This window comes from Bombina bombina, chromosome 6, assembly GCF_027579735.1.
Source record: "Bombina bombina isolate aBomBom1 chromosome 6, aBomBom1.pri, whole genome shotgun sequence".
Lineage (NCBI taxonomy): Eukaryota > Metazoa > Chordata > Amphibia > Anura > Bombinatoridae > Bombina > Bombina bombina.
Genome location: NC_069504.1, coordinates 604,199,312 through 604,204,311, shown reverse-complemented (window position 1 = coordinate 604,204,311; position 5,000 = coordinate 604,199,312). Strand labels below are relative to the sequence as shown.

The 5,000-nt window shown below is 37.3% G+C and overlaps 1 protein-coding gene across 5 annotated transcripts in view; it reads left to right on the top strand.

Annotated features, from left to right (window-relative positions):
- MEF2A (myocyte enhancer factor 2A) overlaps window positions 1-5,000 on the top strand; it is a 530,557-nt gene that overhangs the window by 992 nt on the left and 524,565 nt on the right. The window lies entirely within an intron of this gene.

The following is a 5,000-nucleotide window of genomic DNA, read 5'->3' as shown; positions in this document are numbered from 1 at the left end:
TATATATTGTCCCTGTTTGGAGGCGCTGTCCCAGTGTCCCATCTGGTTGTTCATTCTGTCCCAGTAGGCTTACCACCTCCGGGTTACAAATCATGTGTCCGGTTTTCAGACCACCTGAAACCTGGACACATTATTCAAAATGACTGGACTGTGACTCTCCAGCATAGTTGGATGCTGGTACTTTGTTACATACAGCCCTGCTTAGCTTAAAGGGACAGTCAAGTCCAAAAAAAACTTTCATTTTTCAAATAGGGGATGTAATTTTAAACAACTTTCCAAATTACTTTTATCAACAATTTTGCTGTGTTCTCTTGGTATTCTAGTTGAAAGCAAACCTAGGAAGGCACATATGATCATTTCTAAGCCCTTGAAGGCCGCCTCTATTTTATTTACTTTTCACAGCAGGGGAGAGCATGCTCATGTAGGCCATATAAGCCCCGTTCGGGCAGCGCTCAGGAGCTAGTGGGGGTGCTCCACTCCCAGCAATGACGTGGCGCTAGGTGACGTCACAAGCAAGGGAGCTTAGAAAAAACGTTCGCATGCGCAAAGGGATCTGCTGCACAATAATTTACTGCGCATGCGAACGTTTTCACTAAGCTCCCTTGTAGCTGTTACACCGGTGTTATGCCGATAATGATTTCCTCAGTCTCTTCACAAACATCGGAACTCTGACCCACCTCCATTCAGCTGCTCTCAGCTCAGCCCCTGTAGCTTATCCTGCACTGAATAAAGGTGGGTCAGAGTTGCAATGTTTGCCAAGAGACTGGGGAAATCATTATCGGCATAAAACCGGTGTTGTCCCAACGTAGCTGTGTGGGATTTTAGAGGAGTGGGGAGGTATCCTGGGTGTAGTTTGTAGAAGTGGGAGGTAGCCTGGGCGGACGTTAGGCTAGTGTGTTAAGAAACCATTCTCGGCATAACACCGGATAAGTCTGACAACAGCATTTAGTACAGGGCAAAGTGGGGGTAGGTTAAGTAGCCTATCTCCACTTTGCCCTGTTCTAAATGCTGCTGTCAGACTTATCCGCCTCACCTGTCCATCCTCTGCAGCTTATAAAAACATGGCAGCCTCCACAGCAGCACGTGTGTGGAGGCTGCCATGTTGCCAAGCGTCTGAGCTTGCTCTGAAAAGTCCCAGCTTTTCCAGCACGCTGGAAGCACTGGGACTTGCGTCATCAGAGCGCTCAAAAAACGCCAGGCATCTCACTTGCAAGTGTGAGAAAAACGCTCCAAGCGAGTCCCAGTTCGCTTGGAGCGCTGCCCGAACGCTCCCATAGATAGCATTGTGATCACGCTCGTGGCTAGTGGCAGACACTGCACTAATTGGCTAAAATGCAACTATATGCAAAATAACTAAAAGTCATGTGATTAGGGGCGGTCAGAAGATGCTTAGATACAAGTTAGTCACAGAAGTAAAAAGTGTATTAATATAACAGTGTTGGTTTTGCAAAAAACTGGGGAATGGGTAATAAAGGGATTATCTATCTTTTTAAACAACAAAAATTATGGTGTTGACTGTCCCTTTAACGTTCGTGTCCATCAAAGTTTACATTTAGTAATACAGGCTGAGTGAGCAGCATAGGGTTTTTTAATTTTGTAGTACTACTTGGTTTATTTTTCTAAGAATTTAACACACACACACACCCCCCCCGACCCTTGGTGACATCACCTGTGATACACCTTTAGGGGAATCATGTGGGTATGACCAGGAAGTGCAGACAGGCAGGATTGTTTGGCATGGATCTTGCTTTACTTCATGCCGAATAGCATTTTGGCTGTAATCTTCCTGCATTATGGTATAGAGTAGCCTCTTAAACAGCTATAGCAGATATGTGTTTCTTTTTTACTTATTTCATTCAATGTTGCATTTATGCCTTATAAGTATTGTTCCTTAAAGGGACACTAAACCCACATTTTTTCTTTTTTTGATTCAGATAGAGCATGCAATTTTAAGCAACTTTCTAATTTACTCCTATTATCAAATTTTCTTCGTTCACTTGCTATCTTTATTTGAAAAAGAAGTCAGCTAAGCTTCTTTTTTGGTTTAGTACTCTGGACAGCACTTTTTTATTGGTGGATGAATTTATCCACCAATCAGCAAGAACAACCCAGGTTGTTCACCAAAAATGGGCCGGCATCTAAACTTACATTCTTACATTTCAAATAAAGATACCAAGAGAATGAAGAACATTTGATAATAGGAGTAAATTAGAAAGTTGCTTAAAATTTCATGCTCTATCTGAATCACAAAAGAAAACATTTGGGTTCAGTGTCCCTTTAATTAGACACATAAAACACATATTACACTGCAGATATTAAATTGTGTGATGTATACTCTTTTTATGAAATTGATAATTATGCTTGATGTTTGGTATTATTTAGAATCTGAGATTTAGATGAATGATTTATTTGCTCATGTTGTGTATGGGTTGCGATGACAACATAATGGTGCCTTTTTCACTAGGGGGTGGTGTTATGGTCTATTTAAACTGTGTGATTCACTTGTTGTTTGACTGAGGAAGGGTACAGTATCCACAAAACATTATGCATATAAAAGCTACTACTTTAAAGGACCAGTAATCGCCATGCCCCCTTGACCACACCCCTGGCCACACCCCCACTGGCACCGCACAAGGTGGTCCCAGTTTCACCTCTAAAAATTATGGTAAGCCTATATATATATATATATATATATATATATATATATATATATATATATATATATATATATATATATATATAAAACACGTGCATTTTGTTTGTAAGGTTGAGGCCCCTGAGAAGATTTAATCATTTCGATAAATATTATTAACCGTAATGTTTTCTAAAATGTAAAACAAATTATCTAATTTTCAAATAAGAAAATATGAATATTACAGTCTTTATTGTAGAGTGTGTGGGATTAATTTTGTCTTTGTACTTAATGCTTTCTCTAGAGATAATATACATTTTCATGAAGTGTTTTGTTCACTAGTCTAGTATTTGTGAGCTATTACAGAAATCGTATTGGTCTAAGTCTAACTCTCCTGTTTATAAACACAAGGCGTGTGTGTTTAGTAAATATAGTTCTGATTTTCTGTTTCTTCTATGCACTTACATTTAGCATTTAATTGTCATGATTATTTAGCACATACTTGTTAGAATTATTTGTATTAACATGGGCCATTCTGTGCTATCTTGAGTTAGCTACAACATAAATCTGCATTGAGCACAATGTATTGCATATCATACATTTAAACTATTTAATTGGCTGAATTAGCTCATTTTGTTACCTAGTGAGTAAATCCAGATGTTCACCTTCTGCAATGTTGTCTTTGGGGAAAGTGATGTGTAAACAGCTTTTGAAAAACAAAACGAATAGCCTAGTACAGAGATGCAATTTCAATGTTAAAATTATTCAGTTGCATTATTTATTTTTTCTAAAAAAATATCTTTCTATGGGTTGCATGCAGATTAATACAGAACCTTGATTTATAAATGATCTGTAACAGACACTTGTTCCTAGGTAGCAAAGTATTGTTTTTATTTTTATTTTGTGTATCTGTAGATTATCATACGATTAAAATATTATTCATGGTTGGGAGATGGCCTGTGGCATATTTTAAAAATAAAAAATAAAAAAAAAGAGTTGCTATCTAACTGTATTTCTTTACCTAGATTGGTTTAGAAAAGTTGTATGTTATACATTTTTATATGGAAAGAAAAAGCGACACCATTATTTAGAATGTACTTAAAGCTAATTATCATAGTTTGAGGTCTTTATACTAAAATATTTACTATCAAAATATAGCAGCACACCATTTGAGAAACGCTGATCTAAAGGCAATTACTCACATATTTTACATATTTAGTGCTTGATAAATCAGAGCTGCACAAATGATGGCCTGCGGGCCACACTCTAAAAGTTTGTGTGCGTCCCTCAACTCTGCTGACTGGGAAACAAGTGGAAAAAAGTTCCACACTTCTGGTTAACTGATTTATATCACATTTTGTAAATATAAGTATTATATACAGTTAAACTAAATTTATTAATGGCAGCTAATTTCCTATATCATTTTGAACTAAAAATTTTTTTTATTTTTTTATTTTGTGGTGTTATACTTTAGTATAAATTCAAGTATAGGATCAACCAGCCAATGATCAGTAACCAGCCTTCATACAAAAGTTTGTGCTAAATGATTACTAAGGGTAAATACTTTTGCATAGCTTGTGATAGACAGCTGTGGGTTACCAACACTGGAATTGATCATACATTTTATAAAATGTTGTGATGTAAAGATTAGCAACACTTTTTTTGTTAAGTGTAATACATTTTCTGTTCATTTATATATTTTACTTAGTGATCGTAAACTTGACATGTTTTAAAATCAGGTCCGGAATCTAGGCAATATTTTAGATGGACTTTAATTGATCACTTCTAGAGCGCTTAATGGAGAAGAGTTCAAACCGTTGGCTCACAAAAATGAGTTTTGAAGTGGGCGGCCAGCTTGCACGGTATTAGCATGGCATGCATAGATTAAAAATTAAAGTGAAGGTAAATTTTACTCTATCTGAAGACATGAATGTGTCTATTTTTAATATAAGAAGCTGATCGCTAACTTTATTTTTCAATTTTTAATCAATATGATTATTATATTTATATTATTATACTCCTACCGTTTCCGTGTATGCTCCTCCCCACCTATATTTCCGGACTTTCAATGCTGTGACGTATAGAGCGGTCCCACCCGCTCTATACGTATCTCCCAAGCGCGTGCATGACCTTTGTTTATACTGCGCATGCATGAATCAGCGATTCTGTCAACTTTTGCGCGTGCGATAGTCTAAAATTTCCTGCACCAATACGCATGCGTAAGCAGACACTCATACTAGTCCTACTGACATGGAATACGCTTGCGCAAAACGGGAGCGCGTATCAAGTTTAAGATTGACAATCTAAATGTAACGCATGCACAGTTTAAAAGGGAGACGGGTGACGTGGATTGACGGCCGCCTAACGG